The 20,423-nt window shown below is 34.4% G+C and overlaps 3 pseudogenes; all 3 read right to left on the bottom strand.

Moving 5' to 3' along the window:
- On the bottom strand, positions 1–5,697 carry LOC149210485 (uncharacterized; annotated as a pseudogene).
- Positions 5,698–11,450: 5,753 nt separating this feature from the next.
- On the bottom strand, positions 11,451–16,278 carry LOC149210484 (chromatin remodeling protein DDM1 pseudogene; annotated as a pseudogene).
- Positions 16,279–16,285: 7 nt separating this feature from the next.
- On the bottom strand, positions 16,286–17,427 carry LOC149210483 (chromatin remodeling protein DDM1 pseudogene; annotated as a pseudogene).
- Between the last annotated feature and the right edge of the window lie 2,996 nt (positions 17,428–20,423).

Here is a 20,423-nt window from a genome sequence, read left to right as displayed (position 1 = left end):
TTACTTGGTGATAGAAGAGTCACCAGGAGTTGTTGAGTGATCTATCAAATTGTGATCAAAGGTAGACAGTTGGCATGCTTCATCATAGCTCGAGTTGCAAAGGTCATCCATTCTAGAATGGTTTGTTGAGAATGACTCAAACTGTTTGGATGTAATCCAAGAAAAAGCTAAATGCTTAGCTTCATTTGAGTTACTCACAAGAGTTTCCTGCTGATTTTATTTTAGTGTTCTCCAAGCACTGCACTGAACTGGCCTTGGCTGGGCTACAATTACTTCTTGGTACCTCTCTTCAAACCGTTCCACTGCATCCACCATGTTCCTAGAATCAGAGTACATGTTTTGGTTTCTCTACTTAGAGCTGGGGCTTGAAAATCTCTTCTTGTCACCATTCTTACTTTCTCCATTCCGCCTGCTAAAATTGTTGATTGCACTATTAAGTTTGGGGGATTAGGTTGGGGGATTTCATGTTTTCTCTCAACATGATTGATACAAAACGTTAAATCCAGACCCAAGTTGAGATCGATGTCCCATGACTTCCATTTTTATTAGAGCATTCGCAATATGATATCTCAGTAAACCTAACATAATCCTCATTTTCATTGATACATTGCCTAATCTTGGGTTGTGAAGTGGAGGAGTTTCTCGCCTATGTGCAGCTCAACTCAGATCCCCGAGACATATCCATGCAAGATTGGTTTTGGCTTAGACTGTTACTGTTACAGGGATATAAACTCAGTGGACTCTGCTTACACAGAATTGTAATGCTTGCAACATAGATAGAGTTAAATATTAATACTTTTAATATCTAGAATCAATATTTATTTAATATAAAATTTTTCAATGCAATGATAACCTCGAGAGTAACGACGAAAATAATTCAATATCTACCTACAAAAATAATTCAAGTTCTGGAAAAAATCGATAGAATTCTGACGAGGCACTCCTGTCAAAATCGTCACCTCGTGGTATTCATACTACATACATCAGCGAACAACACAATGAAGACATGAGAACTAAAAATACAATGATGGTACGGAATTGGCCAGACCAGTTTGCATGACATTGTTCAGACAAAGGAGCTTATAGTATCCTTTGTTTGCATTTATACACATCGTTTCTTTTGGGTTTTTCACTGATCATTAGAATTCTCTACTGAAAACATAAATCATGAGGAATTTTTTGGGTTTTTTCAAGGTTTTCACTAGCAAAGTCTTCTGATATACTGCAATTCCGAGATACACGCTTAGAGAGGAAGGAGAAATAGGAGGGAAAGTAAAGAAGGTTCAATGTTTGAATATATAGGTGTTATAGGCGTCTTCTAAATTATATCTTTTATGTGAATCGATCTAACGTTTACAATTCGGATTGACCTGATTTCTCGCCTTACCCTCTAAGTCATGTATTTTTCATTGTGGACTCTCCTTACAATATTTAGTTATCTAAAATCACATGTAGATTTCAGGTAGATTGTCAAGCGAGGCAAGCACTTCAAAATGCAGTGCCAAATTTCTTTAGGCTTTTTTCTATACTTATAGGCTTTATAGATACTTTTAATATATAGTTTTTTAGACACATCTAATGTAAGTTAGCAATGCACTCAAGTGAAAAGTTTCCTAAGGTTTTATAAACCCACAAGGTTGGCTTTAAGCAAAGTAATGAACATAAGCAATATTAATTTTTTATTTTTTTTGCTGAAGCTAATCCCATGTTGATAACTACAAATTTGTAGAAGTTTTTTCATGAAAATCTTTATTATGGAGGGACAATATAATGATTAAACAAGTGCAATATGCAGCCCTTAGTACCTGGCTTTTATGTAAAAAGTAATTAGTACCTGCTAAATTTTATGTAAAAAGTAATTGATAACTAAATTACATTAATTTAAATGGTTATAGAATAAAAAACCTCCAAAACCATCTACATATAAGTATGCTACATAGCAATCATAAACCCCAATTTAAGGTAGTCTTGGATTTAAAACTTTTCTTATAGTTAAATTGTTATACATTAATTGTATAAAATATGTTACAGGGTAATCGAAAATCTTAGTTTAAACTATCTACATAATATAGAGTATGTTACATGGTAATCATAAACCCTAGTTTAAGGTAAACTTGGAATTTATGACTTTCCTAATTAATATTGAATAAAATAAAGAATGTGAAGTTTTTGATATCACTCACCAAGACTTAGACTAATTTAAATTTTTATGGACTTAAATACCTCCAAAACCATGTAAAAGTGGAAGCCTATGCACATTACCCTTGTATATATTATGAGATATTTAGGTTAAATAATACGAGGTTTGGACTAGCTAAAGAGTCAAGTATGCAATTTTCATGGATTTCATTTCAATGATACAACTTCCAGGCTAGAGTTAGACTTACAGGGTTGAGACAAGCATGCACTTCCTAAAGATTTCATTGGTATAATTTCTAATTAAGTATGAAGGGCATATATATACAAGCTATTTAATTTATGCATGTAAATGACAACAATTTTATTCAATTTGAATTTGAATTGTTAAAGATTTTTAAACCATTAGATAAGAGTGAAAATTTACTCCATTTTGATTAACAAAAAACATTATTATTAAATACAAAATAATAAATATATTTTAAGTAATTGAAATAGATTTACAAATAAATGTGTGATTTAAATATTCATTAAATTAACATTTATCTGTTTGTTAACAAATGTCCCTCCCTCTTATGTAAGTAATTTTGATAAAATCCACAAATATCATAATTTTGATGATATGATTTTGTTATTTTGCAAACTCTAACACTTTAATAAATTCCAGTATTTTCTTTATAAAACAACTTATTAGAGTAATTTCAATAATCAAAATTTATAACAATCCATTAAAAAATTCCTACTAAATTTATAAACAACACAAAAAAAAATAATATTATTCTAAAAGCAATTTCCACTTACTCTTCAAATCATCAAGTGATGATGTAACCCAAAGTTCATTCATTACTATTTATAAGATAAAACTTGAGAAAATTAATATAAAAAACAACTATTTAGTTTTAATTTTTCGTGGATCTCAAATCAACCATAAAGTTGTGTGCTATAGCATTGCATATTTGTAATTGTATAATATACAATATGACATCAATTTTATCTTTTAAAATATACATTACATTTTTATTAAATATTTTTAATAAAAAATTATAAAAACACAAAATTAAATATAATAAATATTATATAGATTATATATTTACAAAAAATAATAAATATGGTACATATTATATATTTTGCATATAGAACTATACAACAATTGAATTTATTTTTAACAAAATAAATAAATAATATTCTATGTATCATTTTCTGCACTCAAGGATACACCAACGCATATCTTTTTGTAATTTGAAAACTCTCTTGATATGTAACCACTCAACCCTATTTTTAATGGAATAGTTGAAAAACGATTTACCTTTACTTTAAAAAAATGCAAGTTGAAAATTGGTGAACCTTTTTTTAAAAACAGATATGTTTTTTGATCGAAATTTTTTAGTTCTACGTGGCACTTAGTACAGTTTAAATAAACTTTTAATCAGAGTTATTTTTAATCCCAGGTGGCACTTCCTTTAGCTTCAAGTGAAATTCCCTTTAATATCCTTTAAAAATTCTCCAATTTTACAAGCCAGCTGGATGAAATAATACGGTTAAGTACCACTCGATAACTATTTGTATAATTGTGCCTCAAGGGTTTTGAAAGATGGACATTCCACCTCACATGATCATAGTATCCAACGAAACTGCCATGCCGCCATGTCATTATAGGTTTAGTAAAAAACCCACTAAACCCTTTCATGGGCGGAAAGCAAACTACAATGTGAATAGCAACGATAAGCCTCCCCACCATGTTCAGTTATAACAGCTTGCAAAATATGGGCTCCATATCAGTTGAGTTGAATTTCGTGTTCATCATCGTGTTGTGTTTGACGACGTAGCCGCTGCATTATATATATTATTAAAATTTAATATTAAATTCTTTAAAATTAGTCATGAAATAAATGAATCATCACATAATAGAAATTCTGAATTAAAAAGTTTTAAAATTAATTTTTAATTATAAAAATGGTTAAGAAATTGAATTTATGGTGGAGAAAAATAAATTAAAAATTCATAATTTCTCAGTGAAAATATACATGCAACTAATAAGTAAAAAAAATCTTTTAAGGCTATAAAAAGCTCTACAACTTGTATCTTAAGAATTGATTCATTTCAATATAACAACGGCCTCAGAAATCTGAACTCTTAAATTGTTTGAAAGTCAATATAAGTAGAAACAAACATTGTGGTAATGACAGGAAAATTCAGCCTCTAGTTGTTTATGTGATTAATGATTTCTCTCTCTTAGTGAGTTGCCAATATGCTTTTATGAAACAAGCCAGTGTTGCTCAGATGTCTTCCCAAATTTCAAGGTGAATCCGCTTGAGTATATAATCTTCTGAATGTAATTGGCCTAGTTTAAACAATATATGCTTGTTGAATGGCATTGTTGTCTAATCCCTTTAACTGAACAACTGATTCCATGTGTCCCTTCAATTGCACAAGTGTTATTAGCATCAACATGTTTTTCCATCCCCCGACGAAATGGTCAAGTGAAACACAATTCAAAGAATAGTTCTTTCCTAAATAATAAAACTTGTGCAAAAACAGAGAGAACACACATTTTTCTCATGTCATGGTATTTAGAACCTTAAAATCATTTTCAAAATGCAAAGATTCAAATCAATTTGGCTTTTCTCATGAAATAGGATTAGGGTGATAACAGACAGTCTAAAAGCATTATGCATTTCCATGATTTGTTACCTTGCAATTGTTGCACGTCTTTTTGCATTAGGAGCAAACAGACCATGTAAAGTTCTCTAAGCAAGTGCCCATTTGGCTTCTCTGTTGTCTCTCCCGTAATCCTTGTTTGTTGTGAAAGTTGTTTGCATGATGTCATTATTACCAAAATGAGTCTTTGCAATAGAAGAATATATGCTCCAGGGAAAATTTTCTGACACAACAAAACATAAAACCTATGAAGAGTGGAGAATGCATGAAACTGCCCTTCCTCTCATACACAAATTCCCAAGTTTGTCCACTAAGAGTGTAACGCACTGCAAACTTGATTATATCTAAATGAACATAGAATACCACATTGTAAATCCAGATCACTCCAAACCCATCCCCAGACGATGCCTTTTATGGAAGCAAATCCCTAGTGTGCATATACTGCTATGAACATTACAATTTGAAATGAAGATATTTAAACACAAAATTTGCAAAGAGAGATAACACTGGGCTTGAAAGAAGGAACCACACAAAGGCAGTTACTAAAATAATATTTGATTTGAATCCTCAATGTTTAATGATGTTTTTTAAATGGACACTCATATTGTATCGATTTTAGGAGTTTTCATGACAAGAGTGGCTTTGATAATGGCGAGGCGACCAACGATCTTGTATTCAAAAGAGCAGTCATGCATATCAGTGTACTTGTGTTGAACGCAGAAAAAGGTCACCACAATGACTCTTAAACTCGATCAACCCCACCTGCCTATTGCACACAAAACACTTCTCGCTCTTTCGTTGTTTTTCCTCCTCGTCCTTCTCATGTTTCTCCACCTTTTGTTCTGTCGAGTTGGATGGGGCAGTGCTAATGACCATCTCCACTACTGCTACTACTTCCACCATTAGGGCATCGCTACTTGAGGGCACCGATGACATGGGAAGCAAAATCAATGAGTGCTTCGCATTCAACTGCCCAAGTATCGGTTGCTGGGGTTTCAAGTGAGAAGAAAAAGAAGGTTGTTTGGCGTTAAGCTCTTTGTAGCACTTGGATCACAAGTTCATGGTGGTCGCGCTCCTAAAGAAGCTATTGGAAAGGAAGAGGAGACAAAGCATAAATTCACGCACAAAACACACAAGTTGTGGCTCTTCTATTGATCACACAAAACTTGATTAATACAATGAACCCGGTGAAGGGTATTTAAACCTTTTCGACTAGCGAATTGCCTAAAATAGCTTAACATCCACACTCACTTCACTTAGTTAACTCATTCTAAATATGGACTGCACTTAACTCTTCAACCATTACTTGACTTGACTCAACCCTCAACACTTAGTTAACTGATTCTCTCATTTTAGACAACTCCTCATGCTAGAGTAATTACAATTTCTAACACTCCCCCTTAAATACGACTGTATGACTCAACATAATTCAAACATGACTCAACTATGCCTACTAGGCTTACAATAGAAATTGACTCAATTATCACTCAAACATGTTTGTTGATCTATGTTTCAGCTAGGCTTACAATGACTTGAGACTTTCACAATTTTGCATTTTCTTTTTCTCTCCTTCCAAATTTTATATCCTCGAAATTGTTTCAATCTCTGTTGTGGGTTATTGTCGTAGGATCCATATTTTTTTATTTGTTGCTACAACAATTTTTATTTGAATTTTCTTGAATTTATGCTGAAACACAATCTGATCTTGCCTACTACACCTTCTTCAAATATTTGTTCAATCATGGATTGTTGGCACAACATTGCATCTTCAAACTGTCTTATTTTTTCTACTTCTTGCGCTTCATATCCCTAACTTTCTTTTTGCCGTATTTCTTGATAGCAAAATCGTATCTCTGCTTGACTCCATTGTTGAAAAATGGTTTCAATGCATTCATCTTTTCCTTTCATATCATTCTTTTCACTTTCATCATCAGGTATTGCTGTTTTTTTTGTAATCTGCACACTTAAGATCAATATTCACCATTTCATTCAATTCTTTTATTCAGTTTCTATTTTAATACTCGCATCAATTTGTTCTATTCGTTTCTGAATCCATTCTTCAAAGAGCTTCAAATCTGCATCAAATTTATTAACAACCTTGTTTTCACTTTTTCACCCATGTTATTTTGAACACCTGCATATTCAAAAACAATGTTAAAAATATCTTTATTATGTTCTTTAGTGAGAGCTTCCTGCTCTACCTCTTCCTTCTCCGCCTTCTTTTGAACTTCACTGAAACTATCTTCCACTATAATTGATCAGTGGATATTCTCATCAAAAGATCTTCAATCACTTTATCATGTTCTTGAACATTAGCGACTGTTATATGACATACTGCTTCATGAGCAGTTCCAACTGCTTCATATCTTGCTACTACAGTGGCAACTTCAACCTTCAATGCTTCATCAAACATGGCGCTTCCCGTATTGCCACAATTAATCCTTATTTCAAAAAAGAAACCACACATATCATCAACATAATGTTCATCCACACTATGGTGGGATATCCGAGCATGCATGTGCTCATTGTCAATTTCAACTTCACCAAATCCATCAGCTGTGGCTGGATTCACATGTGTCTCATCACAATGGGATTCACCATCATCTGTATCATCCACATTACAGTGGAATCCTTGAGAATTTATTTTCTCTTGCTCTATTTCACACATAGAGGCTTCAACTTCTCTCTCTGCAATATTTGTTGAATCTTCTTCATCCATATGCATGCTTGGATAATGGGTTTCAATTTTATGGTCTTGACAACCATCATCCACTTTTGAGTGGGGTTTGCCAAGTTATGTTTCCCTCTCAGAGTCTAGCTCATATACTCTCAGATCCGCGACTGACTTCATTTCTTGTGACATAACCTGATGTTGCATGTCGCTCCCCCTTGCGCCAAATTCTTCTTTGTCTTTTGCTAGACTTCTCAATTCCTTTGTTGCAGCTTGAACCTTTCTAAATATGGAAACAATCTTTATCTTTTCTTTTCGTTTCCTTTTCTTAGTCTCATTCAATCACTCTTTGCGACCCATGATTGTGGTCTTTTCTCTGTTTTATAGTTTCTTTCCTGACTGCATGAGGCTATCTTCCTTATTGCCCCTGAAAGAAGATATGATTTTCAATATGCGCCCCCGTAAGGCACAACCTTCACCCAAAAAACTGTCATTCTTGACAAAAAACCAAAAAAAATTATAGACTAACGAACTTTATGAAGCCTTAAACTCTTTTTCAATAAAATCCTTTTCTTTCTTAATTCTCTTTCAATTAAAGAAGCACTTTAAAAATCTTCCCAAAAATAATCTACCTCTAGAAACCTCATGAAAAAACTTTATAAATCCTTTGTAAGAATAAACCCTTTATAAAACAACCATGAAACATGCTTCATAAAATTTCCATGTAATCGCGCCTTGCAAAAAAATTTCGAGAATACTTTATACTGTTATAGCCGTGATTTTAACTTTCACCTGAGCTTTTATTTTAAAATCATTCAAACTTTATGGGAACCTTTCGAATAACTTTACTTTATCAAACGTTTTAATGCCACGAAACATCAAGTAATATTTTATGGCAAGCCTTTCCCACATGGGCTTTGGCCATTTCTACTGCTTACGAATCACTAGACAGAAGAAACCGCTATGGACGCCTTTAACTAATCAGAGTGGCTTCCCAAAATTCTCAACCGCAGCGGCAACTACAACTACGACCTTTAATCTCGCTTGCTTGTTTTCTCGTTGGCTTCGGTTGCGCTTTCAAATAAACCTTTGAACCTTGCCCACGACTTTTCCTGGCTGCAACGACTGTCTATATAGACTGAATAGATTCTTTTCTCTATTAACATGCATTGTGTGCTAACGCTATCCACGGTATAATGCCCTAAATTCCACTGTAGGGTGCATGCATTATAGCTCAAACAAAGAGGAAAAGATATTTCTCTCTTCTCTCTCATGGATTATTGTTGATCTTTTCTTCTTGGTTCATTGTAAATTCACTCTGATACCAATTTGTTGGAAACGCAGAAGAGTCAAAGCACAAATTCACACACAAAACACACAAGCTATGACTCTTCTATTGATCACACAAAACTTGATTAATACAATGAAATCGGTGAAGGGTATTTAAACCTTTTCGACTAGCAACTTACCTAAAATATATTAACATGCAAACACACTTAACTCACACTCTAAATATGGAATATACTTAACTCTTCATCCATCACTTGACTTGACTCAACCCTCAACACTCAGTTAACTGATTCTCTAATTTTAGCCAACTCCTCATGCGAGAGTAATTACAATTTCTAACAGAAGCCGCAGTTGCTCAAACAACAAATGGGCTCCTCTGGCACTTGTCTCCCACTCCCTTCCTCTTGCATTTTTGAGCTCTCCTATGATGCCATTTTCCAAATGCTTCTACTGTAACCTTGAGTCCCATGCCCTTCATTTCAAATTCTCTTGCAAGGTCCTCCTTGCAAGATTTGATCAACTTCTCTTCACCAGTTAAAATCAAATCATCAACATATAAGACAATAATCAATAGTCTACCTTCCACCACAATATGATAAAGTTTTGCATTTGTTTCACTTTTCGTGAATCCCAACTTGGTAAGATAGTCGTCGATCCTAGTCTACCAATCATAAGGTACTTACTTGAGTCCATACAATGCTCGCTTGAGTCTGCATACATGTGACTCTCGATAAAAGGTCTCAAAATATTTTGGTTGCTCAATGTACACCTCCTCCTATATAACTCCATTGTGGAATGTTGTCTTTACATTAATCAGGTGAATCATCCATCCCATCTGCGCAACCAATTCTAGAATTGATCTAATGGATGAGTACCTTACTATCGGAGTAAAGGTCTCCTCATAGTCAATTCCCTCAACTTGAGAGAATCACTTGGCCACAAATTTAGACTTGTACTTCTCTATTCTTCCATCTACTAATGCTTACCTTGAAGATCCATCTCGAACCCAACATTGATTTATCTTTTGTTCTTGGGACCACTTCCCAAACATTATTCTTTATAATGGAATTATATTCCTCTACCATTGCATCAACCCATACAGGTTTCTCTACTGCTTCCTCGAAATAGGATGGCTTAGTCTCTACAAGCTTAGTCATTAGACCCATGTAGCTACTGTATTGATTCAGTGACCTCCTCTGCCTACGGTGTGAAGTGGGTGCTCCTACATTCTCTCTAGCATCATGCAATGATTTGTCAACTTCCCCAGTTCTTTTCCTTCCTTCTTTGGATGATTCTGCTTGGGTGGGTGTTTCCACTCTCTACTCCTCAAATTGTGGCCTCTCCACAACTTCTTGAGGTTCTTCCTTTGGAGCCAAAAACTCATGATTTGAATGCAACTGAAGCTTCGTATTAATAGAACATCTCATTGCTTACTCCTCATCAAACTTCACACCCCTTTGCACAATTTCCATTCTTAGGGATGAAAAGTATATATGGTAGTTGTGAGGAGTTTTTGTATAACCCACAAATACCCCCAACTCTATTGTCAGCTCTAACTTCTTCATTGATTCTTTGGAGACATGGCAATAAATTGAGGCTCCAAAAATCTTGAAGTGTGACACATCCAACTTTCTCCCTGAGAAATCTTCCTTTGGTGTACTCATGCCAATAATTTTATGAGGACTCTTGTTCTACAAATAGACCATTGTGTTGCATACTTCAGCACACAAGTGTAGAGGTAGGCCTTGGTCATGAAACATTGCCCTTGCTGCTCCCAAAATGCTTCGGTTTTTCCTCTAAGTCACCCCATTCTGTTGTGGGTTGTGGGGTGTTTTCAACTCCTATCGAATGACTTCTTTTGCATAGAATTTTTTAAACTCATTCGACATGTACACAACTCCATTATCTCTCCTAAGAACCTTCACCTTCTTACTAGTTTTTTCTCAACTAGTGCTTTGAATTCAACGAACTTGGGGAATGTCGCATCTTTCTTCCACGTGAAGAAGATTTAGCTCTTTCATGCCAAATCATATACAAAGATAGCATAATACTTGTTCCTGGCAATGGAGGCTATCGATAAAGGGCCACATACATTAGAGTGGATCCTTTCAAGCACTGCGTGTGCATTTTTGTCTTAATCATGGAATGAGGCTTTTGTGTAATTCCCCAAGGTACACCCTTTGCATGTATATTGATGCTTTAGTGCTCCTTTGGGGAGACCTGTGGTAATCTATTGCATAATCTTTAGGGTGCCATGATGAAAATGTGGTCTTTTATCCAGGTGGATATTGGTGGCCACTTCCCTATTCCACCTAGACCCCTAGTTAGTTTCATTGGTTTCCTTGTTCATTTCAGCATTTACTATTTTTAGCATCTTTTTCGGGTCCTGACCTTTTGGAGAGGTTTTGACCCCCTAAATGACGTTTTTTGGGGTCCAGGATAGGCCCGAAGCCCTAGTTACGGGCTTGCGTCAAAACCTGTAGTAATCGGCAAGACCTTTCCAACAAGGTATCATACACGCTAAATGGAGATAATATGACCAAGTTACAACCCCGGGAAGTTGGATGCCCAACTAACACCAATGGGGCCGACAAACTCTTGGTGTTACATTGTCTGGGGTTAGGGTTTTGGTTGTTTATGGTTTTCTCATGTTTTCCAATAATAAATAAGCCATTGAGCCTAATTATAACATTGTTCATAGCCATGTAGCTGCCACATCTGTTCTCAGAGATAAGCTACCATCGCCAGAGCTATCTTATTTCCATTCTCTTTGTAAGCATAATTTAGTGTTTTTCTATTAATGAAATGAAGTGTTTTTCTACTGCATATCCGTGTTTATGATTATATCTGTAAGTTTTTGCGTTCTTGTTTAAGTTCGGACCAGTGGTATCAGAGCGGTATGCTCTTTCTCTATTTTTCTTTGCATGTCCCCAACGAGATCAGGGTATAAGGAGTTAGGGATCGATTTGGTTGAACCATTGTAGGATTAGCCTCGCAAAACCTGATGACCTCCCATGGCAGAAGAAAAGAAAGACGAGGGGATAGGATATCATTTCAAAATGTTGCGGCAGAGGGACGAAATGATGGATAATTTTGCCCAGATCCTTCGATGGCTATCCACAGGTGATGCATCTTCATCTAACAACCACTCTAGAGGCACCACTCCTTTTAAGGTACAAGTTAACTTCGATATTCCCATATTCGAAGCCCTGATAGATGCAGACGCTGTAGATAAATTGTTAAATATGTTGGAATGATATTTTTTAGTTCATGACTTTTCCAATAGGGAAAAGATTACTTTTTCACTTCTCAAAGCCACCCCACACATCAAGGACTGGTGGGAATCCTATTGTGAACAAAAGGACGAGAGTGAACCCTCGTTGTTTTCAGCTCCACCCACTTGGAATTCTTTCCGAGACACCATCAAGGAACAGTATTACCCTATTGGGAGCTATGAAGATAAATACATAAATTGGACCATGCTACAACAGGGAAGGGACCAAGATGTGTCAGAGTTCACAAATACTTTCCATACCCTTCGTAGGATGCTAGGTATCAAGGATACTGAGTGACATTTCATGCTCAAGTACTGCGACTGTCTACACAAGTACATCCAGGACGCGATGGAGTTCTTGGACATTTCCTCGCTCGGCATGGCGTATCGATACGCTGCAAAGATTGAGAAAAATTTTAAACATAAGAAGTGGGACTTTGGATTTGCGAATCCAAAGCAAGGAAAATGCGCCCCCAAACCACAGAAAAAAGGACCAAGCCAAGGTGGGGCTACCCAAGATAGCTTGCCAAAGCTGCAAGAAAAGAACATCACCACAAAGACAAAGAAGGACATGGGAAAATGGTGTGAGTTCCATAAGATCTCCACTCACAATACAAGTGAATATTGGGCCAAACAGTCACTGGTGTCTGAGCTGAAGGCTCCTGAATTGGATGCAGGTTCCGAATTTAAATTAGAACCCGATAAGGGAATTGACAAAGGGAAGTAGATCATTGATGCGGATCCCAGTGCCACCATGGCGACCACAAAGATACAGAAAATTGAGCTTGAAGATCTAAAGGAGGGGAAAATCCTCTTCCACTCATAGATGTGGGTGAAGGGTTCTCCATTGCAGTTCATTGTCAACAACGGGAGCCAAAAAACCTCATGTTAGCAAAGGTCGTGAAGCGACTAGGCCTAAAGACTACATCATATCCATAGCCGTACACCATCAGATGAATCCACCAAGGACGAGATTGTTGCATCAACCAGCAATGTTGCCTTCCCTACAGAATCAAGCCCTTCAGGGATGAGGTACTATGTGATGTTTCTCCTCTTGAAGTTTCTGATGTATTGTTAGGACAACCATACTTGTGGAAGCGACATGTTGTATATGAGTCTAGACCTTGCTTTGTGATTATTACTTTGGTTAATAGGTTGTACAGGATATCAGAGGTAGCCCAGCATACCACCATCTCTTTGATCACTGTAAATCAATGTAGTAAGATCATTTCCGAGACCAAGAAATTTGTTTTCCTTATGATTCGCCACCAAGGAAAGAAGAAGGTTGTGTATGTATGAAACTTCTCATGTAATTTACTAAAACACGAGACTCAAATCTACTATATTGTTCTGCAGAATTTAATTCACAATCGAAAACATAAATCACAAACATGAAAGAATATTTATCACACATACACAAATATTTATCTAGGGGAAGGAAACTCCTCAAAACCTCTTCCTATCTATGTTGCATTAATCAAAGCATAAAGATGAATACATATGCTTGCTCAAGCTTGCAACTGTATAGTTTATCCCTCTGTTTGACTAAATAACTCTGGCCAATAATTTGAGAATTTTCAAGCCCTCCAAGCTCCTATTTCCTTGTGTTTTTCCTTGAGGAATTATGGCCCTATTAATTAGGAAATTCCTCAATTGGAATTGCACAATTATTTTAGGCTTATTCTCTGACTGCATGCACCACCTATACACTTCGGAATAGTTTACAACTAATAATACATTGCCTTGCAATCTCCATCTCAACTGGGTAACCTGAATTATCTACACGCATAAGTTATTTTTGGCTGATTGATTAGTTAAGTGGTTGATCACTATAGTGGTTATAGTTACACTTCCACAACTTGACCTTCTAATAGTTCCTCCAACAATTACAACTAGTTTAACTGACCATAACTCAACTTAACTGAAATAGATTGCTACAAATTATAATTCAATAATATTGAACTGAATTTAAGATTCCCTAACTCTAATTAACTAAGTTAATTGAGTGACAAGTTCCATGTCACCTCAGTTAACTACCTCCAATATTTCTGTTGAAATGGAAATTTGAATTTTCTCTAGTTTGACCAAGACAATGTCAAATTGATATTTTCTTGCTGCATTTTCAACATAACATGTTAACGAAAAATAGCATGTTCACTTTACATTATGGACACACCAATTTTGGTAGCTCTATCCCTTACATTTTACATTTTGTATTTTACATTTTAAATTACGCTACACTTTACATTTTGCATTTTACATTTATATATTCGATTTCATTTGAATATTAATTAAAACATATGAAGATGACATTTATTTTATTATTTTTTATTTTGTTCTTGAGATTCAAAAAATGTTGACATATATACTTCCTTATATTATGCCTACACATCTCCCCGTACTAGGTTGTAAAGTGCTTCTCACCACAATAATTCAATAGAAGTTAATTGATACCATCTATTAATAACTAAATAAATTTTAGAATCACAATTCCAAAATAAACATAAACACACTTATATACATAATTATATAACAAATTATTTATTTTCTTTAACCACACTTATGTACATAATTATATAACTAGCACAACCACATTAATAACACAAACTAATTGCTCTATATCGTGCTCTGTTTTCAATTAAGTCTCTCTTTCTCCAATAGTTTCTTTCAATTCCATTTCTATTTGTATTTCATACAACCCTTGGACCATACCATTCATTTTACGCTGATGATGATATAAAAACGTTATCCATAATCAAGATGGCTCTATCATCCATTTTCAATTAAGTTTATTAGCCGAAGGCTTCCTATTTCAACCTCAAGTGGATCAAGCTTGGTTGAATTTTTACATCAACAATGAAGATTTAATGTCATGCTAATTTGCTTCATCTTAGGACTTATATACGGCTCAACACTGATGATTCTACCTTCATCGCTGACTAATACATGACAGAGATTGACACGTGGCTCGACATGGAATGACACATGCACCAACTATTACTTTGAGACAATTGGTTGTTGTAAGACTTGAACTTGAATTTATGCATGTACTTCACAAGCGGACTGACAGACTGGTGTGCCATGTCATCTCAGATATGATTTAAAGAACCTAGAGGTAAGCTCTCGATGCCTCCACAATTCAATCTGCCACCTTCCGATGTACCTATATTTACGCGGAATGTGTTTTCTTTATGAACTTTCATGTCCAAACACTGTTCGCTGCATCAAATCAATGAGCTTTAATTTTGTCTTTCAATCCAATGATATTTGACCAAGTGGTTCATCCCTATTTGATCATGTGGGTCATCCCCTAAAGCACAACCACACCATCGCTGCTCTTCCATTTAAAAATTTTCGTCGGGATATCGCCACTAAAGTTGTTGTTTGGTATATTGAGGAGCTCAAAGTGTTGCGATACAAAAAAATTGCATTTGGAGATGAGCCAGGTGAGCTTGATCAATGAAAACCATTTCAATGTTTGCCCATTGGGTGTTTCACGAGCATGGAACGTCCCATTAATCGACATTAAGAACAATAATAAAAAATAGTTTAGCATATCAGAATGGTTCATTAGCCTGACAAGATTTGATTCACTAATTTCACACTCAATGAGTTCCTCCTCTTCATATTTTTCTTGGTGGATCAAAGCAAGTAGATCTGATTCATCTAACATGTTGTTATTTCGTTCCTCGCGAAATTGTACTTTCTCAATCACTAAGTGCTCCAATTCTAACTTACCAAATGCTACTTTAAGTAGGTGACCCTCCACAGAGTAGGTTGCGATAAGCCTGTAAACATGCACAGGTCATGTTTGTCCAATCTTGTGGCATCGATCCATAGCTTGCATATCCATTTGAGGATTCCAATCACTATCATAGATAATACAAGTGTCTGTAGTAGTAAGATTGATTCCAAGACCACCAGCACGTGTGCTTAGAAAAAAGATACAAAAGTTGCTATCTAGGTCATTGAAATCCCTTATCTGATTTTTCCTATCTTCCAACTTAACACTTCCATTAATGCGACAAACCTCATATCCTCTCTCACTTAGATAGCTAGTATTCCAACAAGTTAAGAACTTTATTCCATTGAGAAAATATCAGCATCTTTTGTTTCTAAGATTTCAAATTCGTTAATAGCTTGTCTAGCAAACCAAATTCACCACACTGCTTAACCAACTACTCTAGCTATGCATATTCAAATGACTCAAAAGATCAAGGTGGTTGCAATTCTTTCGCAGTTGAATCATGCCTCATCCCATTGCTTTGTTTCCTAGCTAGATCAAACCAAGATTCAAACTCTTCACATAATGTGAATATTTGAGGCAAAATGGACCAAAGTTCAACCAAATTATTTTGTAGGGTCGTTCTAGTCAAAATCAACTTATTTTCAATAGGTAAGGTTTTCAATTCCCTCAGCAATTTGTAGTTGGAGCTTTTTAATCAGTGTCCCTCATAAACAACTATATATTTCCAGTCATAGCGAGCCAAATATTTTCTATCATTCAAAACCTCATATGAAGTGTCAATAATAGGGAATTTTGGACCCACTGTGTGAGGCATGTGGATTTTCCTCGGCTCTTGTTGCTTAACTTTGGAATCGTGATAGATTATAGCATTCATGCTTGGAACAAACCTATTGATTTCAATCACCCACTTTGAGAGAGTTGAAAGAGGACAAACTATTAAAAAGGGCCCATGCATGCCCATCCCTTTAAGATGAGCAAGGAGACCAATAGTCTGCATCGTCTTTCCTAAACCCATTTGATCTGCCAGAATTCCATTTGTGCCAAAGATAAATCAACCACTTTACACGCTTAATTTGACATGACTTTAACCTTCCCTCGATCAATAGAGGAACAAGTTCCATCTATTCTTTCTAGTTCCTCTCCTCTATTAAATTATCAGAAGCTTGAACTGGGGTGCCTCCTATGCAATTCTCAGTCATTGCATAGATAACATTTTTTTATTTTATTTTTATTTTATTATTATTTTTATTTTTTATTTATTTATTTTTATTTTTATTTTTTTATTTTATATATATATATATATTTATTTATTTTTATTTTATATATATATATCTATCTATATATATATATATATATATATTTTGTCTGATAAAACTCTGCGTTATTAGTCACCATATTATGCTTTTGACCCCTACCACTTTTCTTCACCACACTTGATTTTGCATTGCCATTCTCGCTTGGAATAAATGTAATGTCGTCCATCTTCTCAAGAAAAAACTCTAGATAAAGTTGAGTCTGACTAAGAATCTCATCCACTTTTTTAAATAACACATGATCCATATGTGAACTCTCATCGCTCAGTTGATTTTCCATTTCCTTCTTTTCTCTCTCAGCTCGTTCTTCTTCTAGGTGTTTCTGCTCCATGGCCATATCCTCTTAAACTTCAATGCTTCACCATGAACTAATAAATCATTATCCTCTGCATCAAAAACTAGCACTTTACTTCCAGAGATTCCCTCATCTTCTAAAACATATATAAGTGAATGTCCATCTCCTTTAAGACTTGTGGTTGAATCCTTCTCCATTTTTAAAATCATTCCTCAATACCATTCTGACAATGGTCCAATCTATCGATAGAGTGTTAAGCTCTTCGCCAGGATTATGCTCATGTGTCCAATCACTTGCATATTGCATGAGTTTGAAAGATATGAAGTTGGGTACCAAGTCCAAGTGAAATTTTCACCCCTCAAACTTGGCCCCTGAAATACACCTGCGCAAGGCACGCTAAAATGAGAAGCTACCCAGATATGAATGTGCTTTAGGAGTTGTGTTGAGAAAATCGAGAGCATCTCTTAAGTTAATGTTTGAATTTGTTTTAATGGTTGACTCAATGCCCTTACTCTTTCAATTTTTTTATTTTTATTGTTTTGGTGTATTTTTGCACATAAAAAGTAAATGAAAATGGTCAAGTCAAAATAAATGGAGAGACAAGAATATCCATGGACACTACGCTGTACCCTTCTTCATATCCTTCCCAGGACAAACTAGAGCCCCCTAAGTGTAGGAGTCGCAAAAAGCCTCCCAATTGGAATTGTTTCAACCAATTTTAGGGCACCGAATAAACACCCAAAATCCAACCAATTTTCACCTGTGACAGAACCCTACAATATCCCCCAAAACAACCAATCGAGTGGGCCAAACTTAAGATGCACCAAATTTAAGATGCTCTGATGCTTGCACATGAGGGATCAATCCTTGCACCTCTGTTTGTTTTCTGCGTAATATCTTTGAGTTTATGCTTTACTTCCTCACCCTCCACGCAGAGAAAGATAGAGACAATGAAGTTGAGACAAAATGAGTCAGAGCCACAATGGAGGAGAGAAAAAAAACAACAAAGTTGAGACGAAATTGCTAGTTAAATATTTTATTATTATTTTTGTAGTCATTAGAGAAGTTGCAAAATAAAAAATAAGTGCGTGATTCGGTCTTTTAACCATCTATTTAGTGTTAGAGGTATCTTAAAAATATCGTAGGCGAAGCCATTTTTTTAGTTGTAATTTTTATTATATTATGAAGGGAGAATAATTATTATTTTTTATTACGCAATAAAAATTAAAATTTTGAGTTATATATATATATATATATATATATATATAAATATAATAATAATAATAATAAAAATAATGAATTTGTTTTTAACTAACTAATTAAATTATAATGAATTTATAAAAGCATTATATTAAAATTATTTTTTAATAAATAATTAATTTATAAAAATTAAAAATATGATTTTAAGTTTTAATAAAGAATAATAATTTATTTCTCAATTATCCACATTCATATTCATTTTATAATTTAAATATTTATAATATATAAAAAAATAAAATTATTTAATTATTTCACAATTAATTTTAAATAATTATTTAATATTAAATTTTTGAATTTATTTCACAATTTTAATTTACTTGAAGTTTTTCAAGTGTATGATTTGTAAGTGAATGAGTATTTTCAATGTCAATGTTATGACTAGGATTAGATTTGTTATTATTAGAATCTTTTCATGTGAATTGACAAGTTAATATTTTGATTAATTATTTTGAAAAGTGATTTCAAGTTTTTAATTTGGATAAGGATAAATAATAAATATATGTAAAAAATAAAAAAAATAAATATATAATTTTATTATAAATATTAGTATAATTATTACAATATAAAATTAAAAAATGGTCAACCACGGTCCAATCTTGCAATGTGATAAATATTGTCTCAATATGAAAATCAATCATGCTAAACCATGATCAACCACGGTGCAACGTTACTTTGTGACAAAAATTGTTTCAAGTCCAATGTCGTAATGTGGCAAAGATTATCTCAATATGAAAATCAATCAAGCTCCACCATGATCAACCACAGTCCAACATCGCTTTGTGACAAAGATTTTCTCAATATGAAAATGAACCTTGGTCAACCACGATCAACCATGTTTATTTTAAGGATTATATACCTTGCATTTATAATATTAATCCCTTGGGTTTATAATACCTTTCAGTTTTAAAATTAATCCCTTGGATTTAGAATCATGGATTTTCATATGAGATGACCATGGTCCAATGTCGCAATGTGACAAAGATTGTCTCAAGTCCAATGTCGCAATGTGACAAAAATTGTCTCAATATGAAAATCAATCATGCCTAACATGATCAATTATGATCTAACATCGCTTTGTGACAAAGATTGTTTATAATATTAGTCCTAGGGTTTAATATACATCCCTTGGGTTTATAATCATGTTCATCCATGGTCAACAATGGTTAAATGTCATAATGTGCCAAATATTGTCTCAATATGAAAATCAACAATGGTCAACCATGGTCCAATGTAGCATTGCGACTAATATTGTCTCAGTATGAAAATCAATGATGGTAAACCACGGTCATCCATGTTTATTTTATGGTTTATAATATTTATCTTAAGGTTTTTGGGTTTATAATATTTATCCTTTAGGTTTAATATTATTTCTTTGGGTTTATAATCTCTTGGGTAAACCATGGTCAACCATGTTTATTTTATGGTTTATAATATTCATCTCACGGTTTTTATACTTTATGGTTTATAATATCATTCCCTTGGGTTTATATTATCAATCCATTGGGTTTATTAATATAAGGGTTCATATTCCTAGGGTATAATATTATTCATAGGGTTTATAATTTTAATATTTGAGTTTAATATAAATCCATTAGGTTTATAATCATGGTCAACCATGTTCCAATGTCGCATTGTGACAAAAGTTGTCTCAACCATGCTCAATAACCATGGTCACATTGTGACAAAGATTATCTCTTGGTCCAATGTCACATTGTCACAACTCATCCATGGTCAATCATGGTCCAACGTCACATTGTGACAAAGAATGTCTCGATATG

Source organism: Pinus tabuliformis, chromosome 1_2 (assembly GCF_031772625.1).
Source record: "Pinus tabuliformis cultivar Carrire ecotype Pingquan chromosome 1_2, CPIR1, whole genome shotgun sequence".
Taxonomy (NCBI): Eukaryota; Viridiplantae; Streptophyta; class Pinopsida; order Pinales; family Pinaceae; genus Pinus; species Pinus tabuliformis.
The sequence above is the reverse complement of the archived record's forward strand: the minus strand, read 5'-3'. Positions and strand labels throughout refer to the sequence as shown.